General features: G+C 39.3%; 1 long non-coding RNA gene across 2 annotated transcripts in view; it reads left to right on the top strand.

Annotated features, from left to right (window-relative positions):
* Positions 1-17,692, top strand: part of LOC103143518 (uncharacterized) — a 75,732-nt gene extending 58,040 nt beyond the window's left edge. For both annotated transcript variants that reach the window (XR_001663091.1, XR_476804.2), the window contains 3 exons: positions 5,191-5,277; positions 13,887-13,965; positions 15,869-17,692. This is a non-coding gene — a long non-coding RNA (uncharacterized LOC103143518). The remainder of the gene's footprint in view (positions 1-5,190; positions 5,278-13,886; positions 13,966-15,868) is intronic.
* The last annotated feature ends 9,058 nt before the right edge of the window (positions 17,693-26,750 follow it).

A 26,750-nucleotide genomic window follows, 5' to 3' on the forward strand; every position in this document is an offset into this window, starting at 1 on the left:
CAGAAAATCTGAACTGTCCCTTTAACTGATTAGATTTTAAAGATCATAGAGATTTCTACTATTGATCTCTGCACAGAAGTCCACCTCATAGAAATATGCTAATTGAATACCTTCAACTGAGGCAAGCATCTCACACAAAACACCCAAGGCAGGCATAATTACTTCCCAGCAACCATACAGAATTAGTTCATATTGTAATTTGACACATCTGGGAGCTGGAAAAAAAAAATCAATTTCACACATTGATGCTAATAACTCAACAGCCCTGCAGACATCATCGTTATTGCTGCTCGGCATTAACAAACAAAGTTGTGCGAGGCCTCATCGCCTTCTGCCTTGAAAGAGTTAACGTGTACCTCCACCTCAGCATTCATCATGTTTCTCAGTAACCAGATCATAGCTTCAATCACAGGGAAGATGAGATAGTAGTCTATTAATCTCCCATATTAAGCAGATCCATTTGTGAAAGCAAACGGCCCGGAGAGGCCATCCTTTTCACTTGTTGTCTCTAAATCTGATTAGCAAGTATAACAACATGTTGCTGAGGGTCACAGGAGATATAGATTGGCTCTGCCTGCATCTCCACTCTCGCGCTGTGGCGCTCGTGGAATGAACAAATTCATTTTCAAGAACTCCTGGGGATTCCTGTTGTAGACACCTTGTATATTAGACGAGCACAATGAAGGGGGATGGGCGTCATCTGTAGTGTTTTCATTTGTGCAATACAGTTTTGTTTAGATGAAACTTATTTCATCTAAATACCCCAACTCCTAACACATTATAAATCTGAAACCAGATATTTGCATATTGCATAACAAGTCATCACTTTCTGAAAAATAAAGAATAAACTAGTTTACAAACACATTTGTACAACATTACTAGGCATTTTTTTTTAAAAATTAAAAGCCCAGATGATAATGTCCTTACTTTTGAAACGTGTAATTGATTGATTCACAAATTCCGAGTTACACAGAGGCAACAGGCAAAACATAAAGCACACTGCTTCATTGTGTGACATTATGGGGAAAAATTGGTCTTGAAAAGCAATTAGCCAAAACATCTGGAAGAGAATTTTCACACTTTTCATGACTGTTTCACCCTGAGCCAGAACTTACAGTTCACTGAAAGCATCATGTTTCTCATCAAACAATTATATGCAGGTATAAATGGCATTGAAATGTCCAACATCATGTAGTTCAAGAAGGAGACTGGTTCTTTACCCCTGAGATGAGGAGTCACCAGTTGTGTTTCCATCTACCATTTAAATTGTGCAAACTGGAATTATGAAAATAAATTTGACAGAAGGAGAAAAAAGATTTATACAGTGTATGTAGATACCTGGTTTCAACTGTGTACAGTAAAAATTAAAAACAACAAAATGCTGTGCAGATGGGCCTTTGCTTAAGCCTCACACTTGTTAATCTTACAAAAGAAGACAGACATAAATGGAATATATGTACAATCTTTTCTGGACAGACCGACTGTCCAGCTGCTGGTCTAAATAAAAGAGCAGACGTTCTATTAGTTAATCTGAATGGCCTTGACCGTATTACCTCTCAAGCAATCAAGTATTTAGATTTTTTCAGGTAATGTCAATGAAATGGATAAAGCCTAAAAACTCTTTTTTTTTTTCTTCAAAAAGTTACCCAAGATATCTCAAATTCGCACAGTTCTCTGCTAAGTAGACAAAATGCTGAAGTATTCAATAAATTGGCATTTGTACTTGGTAACTACTACATTTAGTAGTAGGCTTATCTTTGCTTAAGCCTGTTTGTGAAAGCACAAATAATAAAACACTTTTTTAATAGCATTATTGTAACTGTAATAATCAGTATTTTAGAAGCATAAGAATAATTGTTACTTTTTTATTTTTAAATCAACTGCTTGAAACAGTTGAAACATAAAAAACTGTAGATCATTTGAAATTAATTTTCTGAACACTTCTAATGTTGACATTACCTTATTTGGAGCAGCATGACAGAAATAACGACCTATTTAAAAAAAATAAGGTAAAGGTGACAAACATTAATGATTTTATTAAAGTTCTTCTGTTTTTGTGGAGCTTTAATACTAATTTCCTCATAAAGGCTGCCCATCTGTGGCTCTCTCAGAGGTCAGAGTAAAGTAAACATAATACTGAAGAATACAAAGATGATGTCACTGGGCTTTTTTTAGCCTTTGCACTTCAATACATTCTGGAGGAGAGTTTGCAGCAGCGTTCTGTCAGATATCTGGTTTCGCTCTGTGACTTGGCTGGGGCGATGAAGAGAAGAGAAGGAATATCAGGTTCCAGCTGGGAGCAGTGAGCATTGGGACAGATCTATTTACTTGGGGAAGGTAATTGATTGGGAGGAAAGGTGGTGAGGAGAGAAAGGAAGAAGAGCGGCGGAGGGGGCAAGGAGAGGAGGGTCGGGACATTATTGATCATGTGACTGCTCCTGCCATAACCTCCAATACGCTTTTGTGCTTTTATTGCACCTCCGTGCCAAATAAGACTGTTTCTTGTAAAAACAGGACAGAAAAACAACACAGGCTCGATGAATCGTTAACAGTCGCTTCGCCCATTATGATCAATTTTTTCCCCCCGTTTTCATTAACATTTCGGCCTCAACAAAAGGTTATATCGCGTAGCGTGTCTGTACGAACAGGACCTGTCGATAATATCTATGCTTAAGATCATTTTAACGCAGAGCCGTCAAAAACAGCTGTCTCCTTGGGATGATTACCGACAGACGACATGTAAAAGCTTCTTGTTCAGTATTTAAGGGAAATTAAAAAACCTTTACCCTTTACACTGGCCTGTAAATATACTTCAGTTCTTTGCTGCCTTCGCTTGAAACAATAGGAGCACACAGTGCTAGGCCACATAAAAGCAGAGCAACACGAGCGCCGCCATCATGTGCATTGCACCTGTCAATGGGAAATAGCCAGTGAGATGGTGAGCTATGTAGTGCTTTCTGCATGGCATCCACTTTGTGTTGGATAGAGCGCATTAATTATTAACCGGCAGGAGTTGAAGCCATTATAAGAGAAAAACAGTGCCCTGCATCTGGACGCCTTCCTGATGCCCGTGTGTCAAACTCACGCCTTGGCCTGCTGCGCTCGCCCGGCCGCAGCCAGGCCTGCGTGTTACTACAAAGAGGTTTCTAACAGGTCAACTCAAGGTGGAGCAAAAAAAAAAAAAAAGTCTCTGCCGCAGGTTAATCACGTAAGATAGTCCGTCTGAAAACATTCAACTTAGCGGTAAGGAATCAATCTTTGCACTTTATGTTTTACTCTTCTTTGTGTCTGTTGCGATTCAAGCTGAGAAGAAAACTGGCTGGGATGTGTTTTATAATCGAGGAGGGAAGTCTGGAGGTGAGCTGGGGCGGGGGGAAGTGGTTTGTCATTTTCAGTTCTCCCGTCCTCACCTCCACCTCGTCCCACCCAGATGGAGATTTTTCTGTTATTCACTCGGAGGTTATGGTTTTAGATTGAGGGCAAAGCCTGGGGACGGCTGTTTGTTTTGAAGGAATCCAATGTCAGTACAGCTGTAGCAGGACTAGGATTGTTTGCAGAGTTAATGGTAGTTTGATGATGTCATTCTCAGTGACCTGAAGAGAAATTGACCCCTGTTGTGTGACTGTTTCTAAAATGCCACCCTGCGCAATTATGGTTGGAGTGTCCCTGGGCTGTTGTATGTACGGTTTGTTTTATCTGAGACAGACCGCACACGTAAACACACACACACACGCACACACACGCATGAACACACAGGATATATACTTGCAGGTTGGTTTGCCGAAGCATACCTCCACATCTTGTGAAAGCGTATTTGTTGAATGTCAGCAGAAATTTAGTTTGTCGTGTTGAGTGTGAAATAATTTATTCATCAGGAGTGACTTGGAGCAGTTCGCCCTGAACATCTCAGATTATTTCAGGTATTGACTCTTCTAGATGAATTATTTTAAAATAAACCAGGAAAAGAAGTGTGCATTTACACATGCAGTCACACAAATAGAAAACCCTGATTTAGCGCACAAAGAGCGAGTAACAGAAGAATAAAATTGCTTTCTACAGTCGGCATGCTTAGTCATTCTGACGAGTCTTTTGAAGTAGATCATTTAAAACATCTCCTGCTGACTGATTGTGTTAACTTTTATTAGTTTAATTGTCTGCCGTTGCGCTGCTACGAGAGAAACATCGTCGCTGAAATATTATGAAGAGTTTAAGACAAAGGGAACAAAAGGGGGAAAAGCACAGAGAGCAAATCTCCAGAGAGATGTATAATTCATGCTCACAACCGAGATTGTTTGGATCTCAGCGAATAGCATTTCATGCTACAAGAGGATCACTGTATCTTTGCTGAGTCCCAGTCTCAGTGGTTTTCGGGTTTGGATAGTCAAGTAGTTGGATTTTGCTCTTTAGGCTTGAGGCACTCAGACTTATTCTCTGAATCTTCACTTGAGGCAAAAAAAAAATATATACACACACACACACACACACACACACACACAGCGGATTGCTAGGGGTCTTGGCCTTAAGTGCCTTGCCCAGGTGTGATAGAGGAAGAACTTTTTGTTACTCTTTCGATTGAGCCAGTCCCCCTCTGTGCTGCATTATCATGCCTGTTCTGTCACTTCACCCAGCTTTCCTATGTCTTCAATCTTTCTGTAGATTATCTCTTCGTCATTTGATCAGTTTTCTGCTTAAAAGTTTTCATTATCTTTTAAAGTGGTAATCAAATGCAGTGCTTTCCATTACCAGGCAGTTCATGATTAGTAAAATAAACTAGTAAAACTTACAGTAAAATGGAGATTGACTCTTTCATTTTTTGTTTGTTTTTTGTTTGTTTGTTTAATATTTAAACTTCGATCCAGAAGTTTCTAGAGATAGAAACAATGCTTCTGTGGATAGTTTAAAGTTTTAAACCTTCTGTCATGAAGGGAGGTTATTTGAAGTAGTTTTGGTTCTAAACACAGCTAAACTATATTCTGGGACTGGTAAATTGTCCAGTGGGGAACCAAACACTGACCTATATGTTGGGGGAAAAAAACCAAAAACATCTGAACTTGCATCAGTGAGGTTCAGGTTATGCTTATATTGCAACTTTTCAGCAAGAAAACCTGCTGTAGACGCAAAAAAAGAAAAAAAAAGTTATAAATGAAGTCATCTTTTTTTTAACTCATCCAATCAATTCTTTGTTCACAGAGTGAGTGTCACAAAAAAAAAAGGCAGCCAAACAACAAAGCCATCTTTCACTCTGAAGACGACAGCCACCTCAGTGAGATGAAGCAGGTAATTTTTGTTTAAATGTTTTCAGTCATTAGTGTTTTTTTTTTTCTTTGCTATATTTGCTGAGGTAAATGTTTTTAAAGTAGGTATTTACTGGATGTTTTATGTTGAGAACAAACTGTGAGGCATCGCTGTACTCGTCGCCGCGTCATAAATTATACAAAAAGAGGGTTCCCGTGCGTGTGAAATGGCTTTGTTCACAGTTTGTGTCACATCAGTGCATGTTTAACTAGGCAAAACAAAAGCTACTCAATATTTTAGTGCGCAGAGACTCACAGAATGAAGAGACGTTGCTGCACGGCTGTTCTGTCTCCTCCTGTCTTGTCCCTCCCGTCTGGTGTCCTGCCGTCTCGGGTTTGCAGAAAATCATTTTCTCAGTAACTAGTACTCCAACCCAGTGTCTTCATGTGGGAATAGTTTCTACCCAGCAAAAACCAACAAGAACAAGGACTCTGTTCTATTTTTGTTATATGGAATATAAGTAAAAATAAAAAAAAATATATGTTCAAGAAAAGAAACGTGTTAAAAGAATGGGAAAAAAAGCACCACATTAAAAGAAAGACACTGATAGAATTAAAAATGTAAATCTAAAAAAAAAAAGAGACATGACAAAAATGGTCTTATAGTTGTTTAGCTTCATGGGAAGTCTGTAACAAAAACTATGTTTTCAGTCCTGAATTGAAAGAGTTCCTGCACAGAGAATATAATAGAAACATTATAGAAATTCAGATGCTTCGAGACATGAAGATGAAAAGAAGCATCATAAATTTATAAAAGAAACAAAATTAAGAATAATATCCCACACAGTAAGGACAATATTATAGCACAGAAATACTGTGCATTTATCAGAAATAGTAAATGCTCATAAAGTGCATGTTTATTTATGCATTAGGACGACAGACTATTTACAATAATAAATAAATAAATGAAAGCAGTGTAAACAGAGATTTGCAATGCCACCAGAAATGTTATTAAAATTAGTGAAACTGCAGATAACAGATTGGATGTAAACCTATTTATGCTTGTAACATATATTGAGTTTGTTGAAAGTTGGAGATGATTGTAAAGTCTAACAGCTGCTAGGAGGAAGGACCTTCTACTACGCTGCTTTGTGTACTTAGGATGCAGCAGGAAATCCAGAAGTAGTTCCAGAGCCTAAGACCACAGAAACTAAATGAATGAACAGGGCTCTGTAATGACCTCAGAAGACTACATGGTTCATACCTCACAAGCAACTGAGATGTATTATAGGTCATCACAATTCATTACCTTATAGACAAGTAATGAGGTTTTTTTTTATCCTTTTCAAGAAACAGGAAGTCAAAATGAGCAGTGATTTAAGGATGCATGTGATATGATTCATTTTCCCGATGATGGGCAAGAATGTGGTTATTTTCTTAGAAATTACAATAATCTAACCTTTTAACCTGCTAAATACAAAAGATTCCCTGATTAGAGAGCCTTCATTCTGACTAATGTTTCTCAGATAACTGTATGCTGACAGGCATAATTACATTTGTGTCTATAACAACCGGTTTCTAGCATGCTGTGCAGTTTTTAGCTCTTTTTTGTCTAGTTGAATCCTCATCTCTAATCTTACCTTTTCTGGGACCAAAACAAAACATTTTCAGCATTGAGCTAAACGAAATTCTTGCTGATCCACTAATAGATATCATGGACACACTGACTCAGTGACTGTAGAGGACTAAGGTCATGTTGTGACCCATTTATAAAGCTTTGAGTTAGTGGCATCAGTATAGTATGTAGTTTCTGTGGTGGATAGTGTGAGTTAGATGTAGTAATTGACATTAAAATAAAAGTGACTCATGAACGAAGCCTTGAGGAACCCCATATGTGGTATTTGTTTACCTTGATTTACACATGAGACAAAGTTTCCTAGTTTGCGAAGTAACACAGTTGTGTTACATCTAGCCTTTACCTTCTATGTTAATTGTTCCTTTGGCTCCCACCAGTGAGTTTTAATAAACTTAAACTTAAATTTATTAAAATGTATAACCTATGGCTGTGTACCTTTCCTCTGAAAGAAACCATTGTTATTATAAGGAAAATACAGAGTAATGGAAATGTTCTAATACCTTATCTTACAGGTGTAGGTCTTGTTAGCAGCAAGTCATTTTGCATTTTTTGCAGAGGTTGTTTGTTTATTTATTTATATTTGCTGCTTGCTGTGATCCCATCATATTCAGTTTTCGCATCTGTTCAAAGGTCTTAGTATCTTTTTTTTCTCTCTCGGGTCAACAGCAGAGAAGATCTTAACTGCTCCCTACAATCCACTTAGTGTCCTTGCACTCGGGTTTGTCTGATTAGGCGTTGGCTAATTAGGTCTGACTTGCCGGGCTTTTAAGTCACTCGCCATCTTCCACGAGGTCTGGTTAAAAGTTGATGGATGGATGAGACATTAAGCGTCAAGATGGAGAAACGGGACTGATGGGAGTTCATGGCATAAGAGGACACCATCGAGGTTGCTCAGCATTTTTGCCATTATCCTTTCTGTGGCTGTCAATTATTCAGCAGCTCATGTAAATGACTCTTGTGGTGGAACTTTGGAACATAACAAAGTTTCAAATAACTTTGTCGACAGCAAAGTAGAATCGGAATGACAAGCGATTTACACGTACATTTATAACACTCTGCATCACAGCAAACGCGAGAAACTCTCAAGATCTTGAGATCTCATCACTGGCCGAGTCTTTTCACCGTCCTAACACGGGAACGCCGTAGCGATGGACGAATCCAGCAGAAATCACCAGATGGATAAGCACGCAAAGCAGACATGTGAACCGGTGTGGAGGAGGGGAAGAAAAGTCGAGTTGTCAGATATTAATCGAGACATTTTAACTTTGTCATGAGAACATTTGCGAGCTTTAAGGCACACTACTGATGTTTAGCCTGAGGGTGTGACAGACAGGAATGAATGTTGTGCTAAGCAAAGCGTTTGATCTCCAGCATCACGGGAACGCAGGTATCAGAGAGAAGCTCATACCTCTAACAGCTGTTCAGACTCTCTCACAGGATTTGTTTTTTTTTTTTCTTTTCTTTTCTTTTTTTTTTGATTTTGGAGCAAATGGGCAAAGATTTCACTTTGAAGAACTCTCTCTTCTTCAGATCTCCCTAAAAAGTCACGCATTGTTCAGTCAGCGCTGCTCTTTAAAACAAGATAAACACATTTAAGTCAACAGGCTAAACATCACTCTCCAAAGACGGGCGTAAGTGTGTGTTAATAGGCCTCACAACACAATTACATGGCTTCCACATAATGGCACTCAAATCAATGAATGGATTCTGCCCCCTACTGTCAATGAGGAACACTACATCTATAATCAATTAGCATGTATTCAATGAGGAAAGATTGCACAGTGAACAATATTAATAAAAACATTACCATGATTATATTATTATTACCGTATTCCGATTCTTTACTAGGAGTACAGTTTCTGTGCAGGACCCAAAAAGCCAGCAATGATAAATTTAACATAAGGCATTGAAATATTATGTGATTGTCCAATTCATATTTATTTGGAGATTTGATGTGCTTGCAATGAAAAGATATAAACTGAGCTTCCGTTTCAAACTTACTTCATTTATTTAATAAATATAAGCTGGAATAAGAATCAGGCCTCAACCTTCACTCCCTGTAAATTGCAGTGAACACAGCAGCCTCTTCTGGACAAACGGTAAAACAAGCAGAAAATGAAATAAATCTTGCAAATCAAAATGAAGCTGCAGTAAAAACGATCCAGAGAAAATGTCAAGAAATAAAGAATTTGATTGAAGTCATGACGGTGGGACCGATGTTTTAAAAAAGTTTAAAAGTGAGTCCAGAGATTGCAGTCGTGGATTCTTTGAGACATCTAGGAAACAAATCCCCAAATGTCTGGCATTGCATCCCAGAAGATAACTGGCCTGCAAGTTGGATGTGAAAAAAAAAAAAAAATCATAATATTGCCTGTTGAAGCGTTAAAAAGTAATCCATGATCAATGCATCTGATTAGTTCGCCTTGACAGCACATTGGTGAGCTAATCAGGCCAAAGGGATCAATGGAGCAGTGGACATGCTGCCTCTCATTGCTTCTGTCTTTGAATAACTACAATGTAAATGGCTGGGTACTAAAAGAAGCCGTACTGAGACGCGCGCCAAAACTCTGCTGCATTGTTCACATGGGAATCTGTGCTTACGCCACGCCAGTTTTTAATCAATGAAATGTGGAAAAACAAGTCCCTATTACACATCCCTCTCTTACTCTAGTATCATCATATCCATCAGAGCTGCTTTTTCTTTTTTTTTTTTTTTATCCATTTCCAGATCATTTTCTATAGGCTATAAACTTCCCAGGCCTTATGGCAAGTCGTTGTGGTACAATCCATACTGCTGCCTCTATTTGCCTCCCTCTTTCACTGAGCTCTACAAGACCAGCAGATGTTGTGCATTGTTCCTCTCAAAGAGAAACTAATTGCTACACAAAAGGTGCTGGCGTGTCCTGTCGAGTATCTTTGTAAATGTTTTACAGCCGCAGCTCTATTGCTAGTTAAGTGGCTAATTATAAAAGGAGAACAAAAGTGTCTAATTAGGAGTGAAGACGGGGAGGAGGAGAAGGAGGAGACTTTTTCCCCCCACACACTTTTCTTTTACTCAGGGCAGCTGATACAATCAACTGAACGTAAATTAAAGTTCCCTGGTTCTTCTAAAGAGCAGTCTGCTTGTCGTTGAACTGAAAAATGCTCTATAGGTTTTTTCCTCCATCTAAAGCTGAGATTTCCATTAAGTATTTGATATTAACCTTAACTTTGTCTTATAGAAATTCCTAAAAACCTTAATTTATGTAAAATAAAAGTGCTCACGGTCTTGTAATATTGTCTCCAGATCATAATGGCTAGTATAAAATATAGTTAAACATTAATTATTCTGTCTTCTGCATGCATGTTTATACAGCATTTTACAATTGTACTGAGAAGTTGGAACATCATGACATTATGCTCTGATATAATTTTGGATTGTCCCCCCATTAGGTTAGATAAATATAATATTTATATATAAACCACAGTAAAAAATAATGTTAAAAAATACACAAAAACAGAAAAAAAACACAATAGAACTCTCAGAAAATAAAATAAAATACTAATAATATGACTTTCCTATTGTTCATTAAGCAGAGTTACGTATTTCAGTTCTTCATCAGGTAATTTGAACTCTTGTTGAAGACTGCATTATTTTATCATGTTTTGAAAAGCATGAAAAACCCTGCTCTGATGTGTGCCTGTGCGGATTCCTTGTTTTGGCCCCTGCACTTATAAAAATGAGTCCCCTGGCCTGATGACGTGGCCAAGCTTCAGTATGCATCAGAGTGCCTGTGTGAGCCTGTCTGTGAGAAAACAGAGAGCCCTTGACACTCTGTCTTGACAAAGTTGGGTAATTAACGACAGCGCCTATTAAAGGGAGAATATTCAGCCAGTGATAAATGGCTTTAATAACAGGTCTCTGTTCTTGCTAACAGAGACAGATCCCGCCGCCACCGTCAGCCTGCCCACTAGATAAAACTACCCAGACTCCCATCTCAGCACCCTCTTCATCTTGCCTTTTCCCATCGGCAGTCTTGCTTCTGGTCCGTTTCCTCTATTTCTCTCTCTCTCTCTCTCTCTCTCTCTCTAACTTTCAAATTTTTTCCTCTCAGAACCTCCATCTTTCCTTCAGACTGCTTCTGTGTCTACTGCAACTTTTGTTTACCTTTTCGGGGACGAGTCCCGCCAAACGTCTTTAATAGATTCAAACTGTGAAATATCCTCGTAGAACAAACAGACTCAAGCCCATCAGCCTACCTGCACGCATGGCGCCGCGTGTTCGTGTTTGTTCATGTTTGTCTTGTAAAACATCGTTAGCCTCTTTGTGTAAGGGCCATGCAAATTGGACAGTTAAGAAGCGCTCGGACCGATTTATGTTCCAGCGCAGCGTTTTAACAGGCCTGCGCTACTGCTTTATGTGCCCTGGTGGGGTTTAGGGCAGGGCCTGACCACGGGGGTCATATTCATCACAGCCTCGTATTGTGAGATGGGTCCAGATGTCTGTGCTCATTAGAACAGCACTGAGAGATTTAGAAGACAGAAATGGGATTGAGTTAAACAGCCTCTTTTCCATCCACAGGCATGATGATTTCATGGTGTCTCAGAAGGAGTGATCAGTATGTGCAAAATAAAAAAAAAAATTAAAAAAAAACATGTACGTAAAATTTAAGATCACGTATCCTGGTGAACTAATTTTCAAACGGACAAGTCAAGTGCAGCATTGTCACTGATGATGCTTCCTGTTACCCTCCTTAGTTTTGTTGACCTGCAAGTCTTGCACTGAATTCTGTTTGCAAACAGCTTTTCCTGGAAACCCATCTCCGGATGTGGAAAAAAAAAAGACTGAGCCCGTTTTGTTGTAATTTTATCAGATTTTTCACTGCAAAACACATGCAGCTGGAGAAATAATAATCTTTATGTACTGTGAAAAATACCTCTTCGCAATAGGTCTGTGTAACAAGAGCAATGTGTGTTTTTAAAGACGGTTATCACATGGAAGCCAAAAATATTTTTGAGGTGGCATGTCAAACCCAAAACCCACAACAGATTATTTGTGTTTTATTAAGGAAGTAAGTTGCTAGTTCACAACTTGAATTTTTAGGTTTTATTAAAAATCATATTTAAAAAAAAAAACAAAAAACAATGAAGCAACTTAATGATCTATTGATTTCAAGTACATGCAATCCCACCCTGTAAAAAATCATCTTATAGGTAGACAGACAGACCCACTTTGCATGAGGAGGGCCTTCCCCCTCCAGATTTTTGCTCTCTCTTGCAGGACCAAAAGCAGTGAGTCCATTAAATTCACATGAGAATCTAATTAGGGACCCCCACTAAGCAGCCGACTTGGAGGTAGCATTCATTGGGGAGCAGCACTGCCAAGACCCTGACACCCAGAGAGCACCCTCTGCAAGCGAATGGAGAATGACCAAGGAGTCGCTCTGTGACTGACTTAGACCCCTGCTTCCTTGAAGTCACGGATATTCAGAGCTGATTGCTCTCATTAAACTTGTTATAGTGCTATAATTATAGTAGTTTGCCTGCAAAAAAATTGATGACTGAGTGTGTGGTTACTCTGCGCACGGCAACTTTGGGTGACCTTCTAATGGGTGTTTCAGCTTTGTGGACGTACACTCTGGCAAACAGAAAACTACACACCACACCAATTGTAGGCGTGTACACATTTGAAGCATGACTATAACAAGAGGTCAATTTGTTCATTTATTCTGAATCCAAGAAGGAAAAGCGACATGGCTGGATCTTGTGTTATAATTAGGTGGATAATAGCAGTGAGTGAATTATTGCGCTCTTGTTATTTGAGTCTGTCCTCTGCTGCTCGTCAGATGAGACATCCATGTGACCATAATTCTTATTCTGGCAGCAGCACAGTGACTGATATTGTTTAAATTACACCTCCTTGGGCAAAGCATTTGGAAATGCTTTGCAGATGGGAATTCATCACAAAATGTCAAGGAGAAAATGAGGGGCATCAGAGCTTGATTGCTCTAGCAAAAAAAAAAAAAAAAAGTGTTATTTTCTAAAAGGAAGTGAATGATGTTATTGGAAACAGTCATCACACAAGAAAGACAGTAAAAAAAGGAATATGTTATGCGTAAAAGATGACTCAAAGCGAGCTTATGGTGGATGTTATCCGACTGGCAAACGGAAAATGAAAACTGACTTCTATCAAGTAAGGAAAGTAAATGTAATCTAATGTAAAATGTTTTCAGATCCTTTAAGTTCTTTCTCCTTTCTCACGTTTCAACTGTCGTGACAATTTCGACCCAAAGCAAGTTTTGACTGCTCTGTCTTAACCAATAATGTGAACACGTATTTAAGAGCATTTTCTTTTCAGTTGTGTTCAGGATTTGTTAAAATTATATCTAATTAAATGTATAAAAGTGAGAAACATGTTAAGGTGCAAAACCAAAAAAGTGAGCAAAAGGCAATCAATAACACAGGCCCTGAAGCACAACACAGTGTTTAGGGCCAGAGGACAGTTGTTATAACAAATTCTTCATTACAGATTTAAACTATTAAATTTAAACTTAAGTGGGAATTTGTCTTGTGAGGAGGAGGAGAAAGTTTTGAGAAAATATTGCCTGACAGCACTAGCTTGGACCCCACATAGAGATTTGATGTGCTGTAGTTCACTGTGGTGGAGAAAAAGCACAAAAACTGTGACAAAAGCTGCCATTCAAAACACAGAAAGTTTACCTCCACTGAGTTTCCTCCCCTTATCTTGCATAGATTATTTTTTTCATAGATGCTATTTCACCATAATCCAGTTAAGAACAGCTATAGAAAGTGGCAGAAAAGCACAGTGTTGGACATAAAGCAAATAATTGCTCCTGGAAAAAAAATATTTATTGAGTTTGAGATTGAGCTCAACCAATATTTTTTTTTTCCTCTTTTTTTCAGTGTTCATTGTTAACCTCATCTATTTATGTTGTGCACTGCTGTGTTTTGTTACTTAAAGATTCAACTGTTATCACTTATTCATGTCTATATTTTTTATTATTATTTTCAATCAGACTGTGTCCATAAACAATAGAGCGGTCCCCGACGTGGAATGGGATACTCCTTTGGGAAGTCATTTGTCACCATTTCCCAGTAAGTTAAAGGTATCAGTGTCAATTTACCCACATGCTGTATGTTCTATAAACAGCTGCAAAAAAAAATGTCAAAATAAACTGGGTTTTTTATGTTTCTTAAGGAAGGAATAAGAGCAGTGACAAACACAATACACTAGAATACACTGACATTACTAATACACCATAGTGATTGATAACATACTATATAGCAAGTTCTTATTTGTGCCTTTAATGCTGGGAAAAATAAATAGTTTTGAGTGTAGATTCTCACAGCAGCTTTGTTCTGTTGGGTGTCCATGGATCATTTCTGTTTAAAGGGACAGCCTAATCACAGTTTCTCCATCACAAAAACAAATTGTGAAACAGCAGTTCCCGTACACATTAAGAATTCATCCAATGTCTAGTCTTTTATCCCAATCACTTCCAAAAACGAAAGAGATTGATGTAATTTAGCTTCAATTCGAGCTGCTTGACGAACACTGCTCTAAAGCCCTACTGCTCTCATTCTTGCCTCTCTCCTTTGCCGTGACGGCTTTGGCCTTTAAGCTTAGCACTGTTATCACAGGAGCTTCACATTTTAACAGGCACTTCATTGCCATCATCTTGCCGAGTGCTCTCCGTCACAATGACCGACAGCTGTTTTGACACATTTTGCCGCAGACACGAGGTTGCAGGCCTCACTTCCAATAACGCAACACGAAAGAATGTCAGAGACTCCATTTAACTTTATTAGTTTTAAAGCCAGTGGCTACAGCTTTTCTTTATGGCCTACTTTCTTGAGCACCTTACAGTGAGATACTGCTGTCTAAACTGTATTATATGTTATAAACTTCCACAAGTACACCGCACCGGCTATATGGGAATATAAAGCACACATTCACTTTTTATGGCACGCGATTCAATGGGAAATCTTGTGTTGATAGTGTTCTATGGGCTATTGTGGGCTTCCACAAATGGGTCTTGGTGAAATATCCGTCCGTCTCTTACACAATCAGCGTCTCGTGCTCAACTTTGAAATGACAGTATTTTGTACACATGCCTCTGTTGCAGAGCAACACCTCATAATAACTGAACTGTAACCCCACATTTCCGGTTAATAAGATGTGATTCTGCGCCTTTAAGTTTCTAATGCTGTTTACAACCATAATGTACCTGAATTCAATGTGAAATGATAGAATTCAGATTTTCTTTTTATTAACAAAAATCCTTCACTGGTGGAACGGTAGGGCCATATGACTGGATGGTGTATGTTTTTGACAATAATCTTATTCCTCTGGTCCTTTACGCATTTTATAATTCTGTGTCAACCTGACGAGAGTGTCTCAGTATCGCCCACTGACCCCTAAAGACCTCTGCAATAGTCAGAAACCAAGGCAAAACTGGACTATGAAATATAATCCCTTTAAAACAATCTCAACAAAATACTACAAAGCGGACTTTATCCAATTTCAGCCACGCATTAAACATTTTGCAGCGACTGGAACTCGGTTTCCGAAAGTGCCCAAAATGAATTACATTATGGATTATCATGTAATTATGGATCTTTCCAAAGACTGATAGGGCCGGAAAATTGAGTTCTGAATATTTCATAATGCACGGCACCATCTTTGTAGAGGAAATTATTTAGGGATAGCACGCTCATTTGCAGAATGGATAAAGGTTCATTGCGAGTCACCAGAGTGCTGTAATTGGAAAGCTGCCGTGATTCAAAGGAATTATTCAAAGATGAGCATGTCTACTCAATAACTGCAAAATCAGTGTGCCGTTAATACTCAGTCACACGCCCCCAAAAAAATGCTGAAATGATGGCAAAACCTACTGTGCTGCTGCCGTGTACTTGTTCTTTTAATTGTACCACAGATTGTGCAAATATGACACGTAAACAAATGTGATTAATGTGCATTTTGTGTCTTTTTCTACAGATGAGACCAGCGCCTTTCCATCATCGCCACTTCAAGCTTCTACACCACGCCTTAAAGTCATGTGATTTAAACCTAAACACTGAATGAAATAATTCCCTCGGAGGAAACAGGTTACATTTTTACTGTGATAATATCAACGGTAAAAACTGCGGACTAATTTAGTACATCATTTGACCCACTGTCGTCTGTTTAACAAATCTTAAAGATTAATAAATTGCACACTTCCTTGAACTGTTTGAAGTTCAGAAGAAGGATTTCCGTTGTGTCTGGAAAACATGAACAAACAGTTTTGAGAAATGTCTTCTTTAAAAGGCGAATCCAAATGTCAGAGAGACAGATACACAGAGAGCACTGCCTTCTGGGCGTCGAGCAGAAAAAACTTCAGAATAATGTTTTTTTCCCAGTTGGAGCGAACTGCAATTACCCATCATCAAACATACAAAGCAGAGTGTTTGCACTCTCATAGCCTGGAGAGGAACATGGTCACTGTTTGCAAAATCACACAAAGGAGACTCAGGAAAAGCAATGTAGGAGTGTTATTGAGATCAGATTTACTGAATTTATGTCGCTGTGATTAGTCGGATAATAAAATTCACTGACAACTTATTTATAAACTACTGTGTATAAAGGAGTAGTTCCAAATTCTGAGGTTAAATTTGGTAAACATTATGTTGGAAGTGACACAAAGTGAGATATGAACGTTTTTGTTTTTATCTTTATGCATTTTTTTAGACAAAGAATGGCTCAAAAGTAACATGAATAAAATGAAACATTTCATGCTGTTATATTTATGTTTTATCTGATTCATGACACAACAGAGGAATATGTGCAACGCTGTAATTAAACAAGAGGGAAAATATTGAGATTATTTTTTTAGGTTCATGAAAATACTGACATAAACTTTTTATTCCCAGCTTCTCTAAGAAGTCGACATAAAGGCTGAACTTTAGCCGGTGCCGTAGCACAGAGCTGCACCCTGCTTGACTGTTTTGTCAGCTTTTTTTTTAAATTTTTTTTATGAAAAACGGGTTCACAAATCCAATATTTTATAAGCCCATGTAACTTTGAAGTGTTTTAATTCATTGGACTTTTGTGTATGCAACCAACAAACAATTTGAAAACATTCATATCATAGCACCACCTTTAATTTAACCCTTGATTGTAAGCATGTTCAACTCAACAGCAGTGAGCCTCAAGTGCACGCTGCATACCTACTCATTTGTTTTTGACATTTTTCTTTTAATGTCTTACGTTGCCACATACAGGAGGCCTGGCTAAATGCTGACTGTGTTCTTGATAAACATTTTTGAAAGGACAAATAAATAAATTATTTTAGAAAAACTCTCCAGAAAGGAGTTTGTGTGCCTAGACATTGATGCTTCAGTCTTGAGCTGTGAAACAAGTCTGAATGTTTGTACCTGTTTTTAAAATATAAATGTAAAATGTCATGTCTGAGTATTGGTAAATGACACATCAGAATAGCTATCACTGCTGGTGTGACAATGTTTCAGTTGGTTTATTTATTGGTTTTTAATCTTTCTGTATTACCTGTATTTGAGAGCCACATATTTTTCTGGATTTTTTTTTTAAAGTACCGGTCAGCAAAGAAGACTGTAAGCTAAATAGTCAAATTTAAAAAGTTCTAATGTTCACAGCTCTTTCCATATAAGTCTGTGCACTAATCTGGAATAACAGATTAGTTCAATATTGCACCAGTGATAATGTTTGTTTTTGTTGTTTTTTTTCCTAACTTGTGAAACAGTGATCTCATGTGGATTTACATCACAGCTGTCTGTCTGTAGTTTCATAAAGTGATTGTCATGACTCTTTATGTTTGTCCTTCATAAAAGCAATGCAGTTTAGGAAATATGATGCATCTTTGAATAATTCGCCATTTAAGGGACTTTGCACTGTACACACTTATTTGTTTTGTTAGCTGGAAGTAAACAAGTTAATCTGCTTAAAATTTGTTAGATCACTTTATGAATAAATGATGAAAATCCTGTATATTTATCCTGAATCAGTTGGAAAGGGTTCAATCTGAATTCGGAGGCCATTTCTCTGGAAAAGGGCAAATCTCTGGGCTTGACGTATCAAAGAAATTGCACAGCATCGTAAATCGCATGCGAGTGTTGATATCGGTTCACTTGTGTTTGGGTGAGTTTTTCGACTCCGCTACTAGCAGGGGCTCGCAGCTCTCACCCTGAAGACCACAGAGATGAAGCAGGTTTAACAGCAAGCCCTGTTTGGCTTTACGTTTTACGCGCCCGGTGAACGTCAGTCTCATGAATAATCAAAACAAGATCAAAGTTTTCGTTGGACCACAGTTTGTTTTGAAGTTTGACTGTAGGAAACGACTTCCCGGTACTTCTCAGCGGGATTCAGGCAAAGTGGGTGATTCAATCAGTCCGTCAGTGCAGGTAAGTTGTTTATAGGAAAGCAGAAAATGTGAAATGTAAAAATAAAAAAAAACTGAAAGAAACTAAAGCACGGTAAGTGGAATTACAGTTGAAGTAAAGACAGGAGTGAAGGTGATGAAATTAAGACTCGACTTTGCACTTTGTGTTCCTGCTGCCCCAGCTCATCTTCATCACCGTGTAGGCCCCGGCGTGACCTCAACAGGACGGACTAATCTTAGCTCCTCACCTCGAGGCCACTTTCAACCTACAGGGTTTTCAGGTGTCTCGTCGGTCCAGCAGAGAACCATCCGGGATGTTCTCTTAACATGCAAATGAGACGAGAACAAATGTCCCTGTCACTTGTGGGGCTCCTTGTCCCAAAGTGTTTAACACTCTTCCTCTTAACCCTCCCTGCCCTAGCAGCTTCAAAAAAAAACCCTTCTGTACCTCATTCACTCTTTTTTTTTCCTCCCTTCCCTCTTATGTTCTCTAAATGAGCTCTCCAACTCCACTTCTTTCTCACAATTCAATTTTACAAGGCCATTATCCCGGGTGTAATGTGGAGGTTAAATATATCGGGGCAGACATTATGTGAAAATAATTAGTGCTAATGAATAATGCACTCATTCAGCTGATGAAGGATGGTTGTCAGGGTAATAGACTGGGAGGGAGGGGCCTCTATGACAAATGAAATTAAAATATTTAAGTACTGTTTTATGGTCTTGCGAGGCCCTCACACTCTTTTTTTTTTTTGTCTTTTGCTCTCCACATGGAGCAACCCTGCCTCTGAAATGTGAGCCAGTAGTTGTGCCATAACCCATCTGCAACTTCTGCTTCACCAAAGATATTTTACAGTACTTTACTCTGCACCATCCCTGCTCCCATAATCACTTTGAGTGCAGCATGTGCACAGATCTTATTGACAGCCATTGTCTGGCTCCTCGATTATATTTCGCTTCTTTTATTTAGAACCGCTGCACTCATTCGGCCTTTAACTGTTTCATTCTGCAGCCATAATGTGACAATGAAGGATGCAGGTTCTAAATTGCCCAGTTTACAGCACCCTTCCAGCCAATTGGCCTCCCTAAGATCAATAATGGCAAACCAAGCACTCTGTGACTGATAAATGGTAATGCATCGACACCGTTTCATTAGGAATGATGGTTGGAGGAGGAGGGCAAGAGGAAGTGCCTTTGAAAGGAGCAGAAATCCCCACAACCAAAAGTACAGTGTTTTCTTTTTTGCTATAAAGAAAACTATTTGACTTAATGAGATTTAAAACTGGTAAAATGCCAAAATGTGACTGTGAAGCCACTGGAGATGATGTCGCAAAGCCCCTGATGCTGTGGTTTAATCAACATAAGGTGTGAGTAAAGAAATAAAAGCAAAAGGTCCTTTTATGGATTCTGTCCATCTTCTTGCTCTGATAATGTCACTTATATCTTCTGGTTGCAGTTTTGTAGAGTTTTATTCCATCAACTCTTTCTAGTGAGTGATAAAAACATAATTTAACAAGCTCCTGTTGCTATTTTGCTCTCTCTTTGTGCTGCATATGTTTTGTACTTTGGCTTACACCAGTGTTTCTCAATTCCGGTCCTCACGCCCCCCTGCCCTGCATGTTTTAGGTGTTTCCCTTCTGCCACACACCTGGATTCAGTATTTTGGTGATTAACAGGCCTCTGCAGCACTTGATGGTCATGCAATCATTTGAATCAGCTGTTCTGGAGTAGAGGCACATCTAAAACATGCAGAGCAGGGGGGCGGTGAGGAATGGAATTGAGAAGCACTGGCTTACACCAACATAAAGCAGTCATATGAACAGTGGAGAGAAATGTTGCATGGGCACCTATAAACGATACGGGAGCAGAGTGTGAAATTAGATCCATGAAAAGTAAAATATGAAGTTTTAATTTGGCTTGAACATCACATTCTTTGATAATAACACAGCACCTGTATGAGTAACCCTTACCAGGGGAACGCCACACAACAAGACTCACAGTCAGAGCTACACTGGGATGGTTTAGGTCGGTGGTCTCAAACTGCATTCACATGCATGCACAGGAAGAACAAGCAAACCTCATCCAGAAAAACCCTGGCGTTTATTCAAACCAAGGACTTTGTTGTAAGGTTGTAAAATTTGTCCTTATCCTGCTGGGTAACGGTGGGGTTGCATGTCTCCAGTAGTCATTGGGTGACAGGTGGAGTACACCCTCGACAGATCGCCACTGTATTGCAGCTTTCAGACTAGGACTTGAATCCATTACCTTCTTGCTGCAAGTCAACAGAGTCACCAACTGTACAGACTCGCAACTTTTACACGACATCTGCAGGGAGACATTCAAATTGGATTGGAGATTATTGCAAATGTCTTTAAACTTGAACTAAGTTCAGTTTTCACAGGACAATGGCAAACTGCTCACACACACACACACACACACAAAAAAACGCCATAAAGCGCTAAAGAGTGCTTTTCTTTCCCTCAGGCTCAGCAGAAACCATCGCACTCACGCAAGCCTTACTACCTTCTTTTATTAATCTCATATTTTCTAGATTGGTGCCTCGTACATTTGACTTGCAAAACAGACCTAATTATCGTGGGCCAGCAGTGTACAAGCCACACATCAAACAGTAAGTTACAGTACAGTAAAAGCTTGTGTGATCCCAATCACATCCCCTCTCCCTTTTCCTGTCCTCCCCTTGCTGGCACGCGCCAGAAACACTGATTATAACAGGAACATTATGTGGGAATTACAGCGAAACAATTTACACTTAATGTAGCAAGTCGTATGAACAGGGAGGAGAGATGGACAAAGATATAGCTGTATCAATAATGCATGCTTTAATTAAGCAGCTGGGAATGCACAGAGCACGATCAAGGCATGGGGAAAGACAGACAATGAAAGAATAGTCGGAGAAGGAGTTGGGAGAAAGAAAAGGAAAAGGAACTAAGAATAAAAGCGAGTGACAGAGAAAATGTAAAACGGAGCAGCGGGTGAGGAAACGAGAAGGAGGATGAGGAGGAGGGAGAAAGATCAGAATATGTTTCTGTGGGCTTGTCGCGCGCACCGTGATTCATGGGCAGTAAATATGCAAAGCCTGATGGCCATAAGGCAATCAGAGGAGCTCCACTCATCTACATGTTGCATAGTGGGCCATAATCCATCTGAGGGGCAAGGAATAATGATACCAGGAAGCAGGAATAAGAGCAGGGTCTGTTTATTACCTCAGACGGATCCATAATGCATACAGATGTGCAGAAGGCACAGCAGCCTGCAGCCAGAGGACTCTATTGAGAAGAAAAGACAGTAATATTGTTTTTAGTGTAATGAAAGGCAATCTGATTTAAGCACCTATTAAAGCAAATAAGTCTGCTGTCATATAAAGTTTTAAAATAAGCACTGGAGCTATGGCCATGAAAGATTGGACAATAGTTGCATTAAAAGAGAGGGAAGAGCTCACCGATAAATAATACGGGCGCTGCATGTGAAATCAGGCTCATGAAAAGTAAAATGCGAAGTTTTAATTTGGTCCAGAAACACATCACCTGTATGAATAAAACCCACGTGGCGAAATAAAGGCCTCACTTCTCGCCGTCATTGTGTTTACTCTTGCTTATTTGCAAAGCAACACAGGCTTACCACCCATGCCCCCCTGATCCCCACCAACCCCCTCGCAAGGCGACATCAGCACAGGGATTTTTCTAGTGCCTGAGTAAGTAATAAATTGTGTTGAACATTGATAAACTAATGCAATTACCTGCAGGGCAAGAGAGTCAGCTAATTTAAAGATACCAGGTTTGTTCATGTGGTGGGAGGCTCCTGAATAGGACCCCAGGGTGAGAGATGGCGCCTTTATTACATTTGAGAGGTCAGCGTGGTAGCACTGTATTAGGATTGATCTTTTGATCCCTGCTTGGAACGCCCCCTATACACATTCACACGCGCATAAACACGCACACACTCACTGTAGCACCCCATCTGGTCTGTGAAAACAATAACAAAAAAAAACAAAAAAAAACAGCTTATCTGGCGTAAAGGGTTAACTCTGCCAGGCAGGCAGCCTAATTGAGCACCACACATCTCAGCTACACAGCAGAAACAGCAACCTGGAGGGTTGTAACAAGCCAGGCGTGACTTATTCACATAATAAACCAAGCAGATATCTAAATGAGCCATTGAGCTAGCCAAAGGGAGAGAGGCCATTAGGCGGCCCGGACCATGGGTACATATTTGTATATCTACAATTGCCCTATCATTTGCATAAGGGGCTGCCTACAGAAATGTTAGATGGTTCTCATACTCCGGGGTCCTGTGACACAACAGAATACCTCTACACTTATTCTAGGAATAATAAACAACTCTGTCATGTTTATTTTTCTTCAAAAGCAACAACTAAAATGATGCTGGCTGATTTTCAGTATTTTACAGAGGTAAAAATATTGTCATTTTTGTGGATTTTGTATTGTTCAGAACAAACAGAGAGCCTGTTTTTTTTATTCTTGTCTCGTATGACCTCACCTGTACTGATCTAAGCTGTTGTACAATAAAAAAAATAAATAAAAAATGAAGCATTGTAAAGCTCAATAAATGAAAGTCAACTTTTAGAGATACTATCTGACCTGCTGAGAGGAGATGAGACACAGTGGTGGGAAAAAGGTCCGTCTAGGGACGGATGTTGCGAATTCGCTCTGGCTATTCACACTGTGATGCTGGCAGTAGATTGTCTTGATCTATGTTTCTTGAAAATAAACGACATGGCCACCGATGACTGCAGATAAACAGTCTTCCTGTAATGGTAGTTTGTTTCTCCACCATTTCCACATTCGCCAACATGTACACGAGATTGATTGACAGCGCAAAGACACTCCTTCTGGCTCTGATTGGTTGCTTTTGATCAGGAGCTGTGTGTTCCTGCAGAAACAGCTCAGGGAGGAGGTGGAGGAGCTTGATCTTTTCCCAGATTGTCTGCCTCATACTAGATATTATAGAAAATTACATACTGTAGCTTTAAATGTTTCAGGTCATGACAGAAATCTTAACGTCAGATACAGAAAATGTGACACAAGACAATAAATGGTTTTCAACAGCAACAGGTCTTTTACATCACAGTGGAGGAATTCTGGTCTACTCTTCTTCGCAGAATTGTTTTGCTGCAGAGACACTGGAGGGTTTTTAAGAATGAACTGCTTGTTTAGCATCACTCCACTGCATCTTGACGAAGCCGTTCGAAAATCTTCATTTTGTTTCAGCCACTGAGCTGAGTCCAACACTGTAGGACCGTGTTGTGCTGCAAACAGGTTTGAGCTGAGAGTGACGAAATGACGGCCGTATCGCCATCAGAACGTCCTGGTAGAGAGCAGAAGTCATGCCCTCATCTACAGCAAACGGTTCACGTCCTGAACGTCGCAAAGCGACATCGAGAAACAAGTCAGGGTGTTGAGGTTCTGCCTTTAGGCACCTTTTTTGAACACTTTCTCAATTTTAAATAGCAAGTTGTCCAGGTTGCAAAAGATAAAACCTTGATTTGACTGAAATAACATTATTATTTGCTGGTAATAAATAAAATATGGCAGTTATGTCAAAAATACTTCAAACTTAACAAAGATACTACTTAAGAACTTCCAAGAAGTCCTAATAAAATCACACCATCTGATTCAGAATGAGTTGGACAAATAGCTGAAAGGTGCATGTTCTTTATTTTTGTTTGTGTTTTACAAGGGTCTAATAAAGCCTCTATGGCTTTATCAGCATTTTAGAGCTCTTATTGAGTCGATTTAATTGCATGTAATTGAAAGTATAAGTCATTCCACTGAAACAATTATTTCATTTAAGTATACAATAACAATCATAAAAAGAAATGACGCTTCTTTTTAGTATTCCCATCAGAAGAACATTTTCACAGTAAGATTATATAATCACATCTGCACAATCTCAGGACATCCCGACAGCATGCTGTAGCTTCAGAGTTCCTCTGATTCTCCTCCAGTTCCCCACTAATCCAACACACTTGCATCTCTCTCAGTTACGTTGATTAGTTCAAACAATAACGTAGGGTGACCACGAATCAGCAAAGCCTTGTGGAAATCGGTCAGGGGGTCAGCCTGTAATGTGACCTCTGACACATAATTAAATTGCCATCTTTAACCTCAGCTACAACCTGTCACAGAGCATCGGATTGCATGCTGCAAATCACTGTTCAAATCGATGGCAGAGAACACGGCAGGGGGAGGGGTCCGCTGGGTCCAGCGGTGTCTGCAAAGAGATTATGTTTAATGAAGCTGAACTGAGCAGTGATCATGTTAGTGTACCGTCTAATTAGATTCAGATGGATGCTACGCACGGTTGTCCTTGCAGTGACAGGAGTGCTGCAGATGAACCGTCAGGGAGCTGCTGGCGGTGTTTATGTGGCTCCACCACAGCGAACGTCCAGGACGTTTATGGATGTCTGAGCAACTTTTTCTGCAGCTGAGAAACCTTTAAAAACACAACATATTCTCAAGAGGAATCGCTTGAGTCATATTTAGATTAGTCAGAGAAACAAAGTTAAACAAAGTTGTCACTCTGGTGTTAATAAAGGTCGAAACCCACAATCTTAAAATCCTTGTTGCATTGTGGGATATCAAAATGTTTCACAACCTTACAAAATTCGCTTTGATGCCGTTTTTCTGATGACGTTTACTGTATTTCCACAATTTTTCTATGGTATTGGAGGAAAATGAAATAAACATCACTCCTTACCAACATCCTTACACATCTGAATATCTTATCAGGCAAGTTTAAATCCAATTACTTGTTTTAAGTCCTTCAATAGTGCAAAAAAAATCCTTCTGCGTACAATTAGCGTTATTGAAATTGGTATATATTGGGGGGAAATAAACACTTCCTTTTGTTGCCACGATGTAAACTGTCAACAGAAGGTGTAGAAGCAACCTGTCTTTATTTATTGATGTTAATTGGCAGTTCATGGAGTCACCTATTGTATGCGGTCAGCAGAAGTGGTTAAAGAGTTTCATGAAGCTGAACAACACCCAGTTTTTCTAGACAAGCCAAGAATGATGTAAAGGGATTTTTAGGGGTGGAAAAAAAGAAAAAAAAGAAAAAAAAGAGTGTTTTGTCTTGCAGCTGAATAATTACATTGAGTTTAGTGGATGTGTTTTACAGCTGAAACTGTCAGTATCAACTCTGCAGCAATTCCACACCTGCCACTGGGCTTACAGAGAGGAAAATATGTCCCCGAACTGAAATAATCCTCAATAACGATGCGCTGATTATGATTTAAAGGCTGCTAGCTTTGTTTCAAACTGTGCCTTGCTTTGTGGCCAGGGCCCTGTGTTGTTTAAAGGGTTGTCGGGGTATAAATACTAAATTAATCATGCTTTGGCTCAACTTGCTGGGGACTGAAATTTGCTTATGGAGGCCCATGATCACATAAAATATTAATAGCTTCACAGAGAGCTGGCATTGTAGAGCGGGGTTTTGGGGGGGGCATGGCGTACGAAAGCACCAAGATGTTGGTGAGGGGGGGTCACTGCTAGTTTCCGATCAGAAACACATTCTTCACATCTTCACCTTATACTGGTAAATGACCAACATAAACTGGTGTTCACACATTGTTTATCCATTGGGGTGGATTTTGTACATGTAAGAACTAGTTACGGAGTAATTGGGATTAACTGGCACAAAGCTGTGTTTTTGTTATGAAAACGCAGCAATACTATTTAAATAAATCTGAATAAATTACAAAGCGTGCCACGTTATGCATTTTCCTTGTTGTTACACATCTGTGTGACCGACTTCTTGAGCCCCTGAGGGCTTCAAAAAGAACGTGAAAACAACAAACTCCAAGCAAATACAAGTGAGATTTTGGAAAATATTGCTCCCTTCCTTTTCTTTGAATTCAGAAAAAGGAACCAATAGATAATTTTCAGATGCACGAGCGAGAGAGCTTCCATATTTGATAAATGTCCTTTTTGTTTCATCTTCACATCGACATAGAATCGGTCCAGCCCGACTTTTTTGTTTTTTTGAGTTTCAAATCAATATTTAAGAACAGTATAGTAACTCCTTTCAACTTTTCGAGTCATTCGTCTCCTTGACACAAATCTGAAAACAAAGACTTATATAATTGATGACACAGACATTGTAAACTTGTTATCCCGTATTTTTAGAGCTCCTGCAGAGCCAATGAACACTCCTGCTTGCTGAGCCACAAAGGGTGGCCGAGCTCTTAAGACTCCTGCATGCTGGCTGAAGGTCCACCGAAGCTTTTGCATTTATTTATGCTACTCATAAAACAACTCGCGCATGTTTGTCCAAAAAATAAAAAATAAAAAAAAAGGGTCCATTTAATTTGTCACATCTCAGACTAAAGGTACCACATCTTCCCACGAAAACACAAGCGTGCGGGTAAAAACGCCACGGTTCAGGTAACCAAAAATCATGCTTGTTTGAGTTTGGTGGCACCACAGTAGGTAAATGAGACAG

This window comes from Poecilia formosa, unplaced genomic scaffold (assembly GCF_000485575.1).
Source record: "Poecilia formosa unplaced genomic scaffold, Poecilia_formosa-5.1.2 Scaffold113, whole genome shotgun sequence".
NCBI classification, from domain to species: Eukaryota; Metazoa; Chordata; class Actinopteri; order Cyprinodontiformes; family Poeciliidae; genus Poecilia; species Poecilia formosa.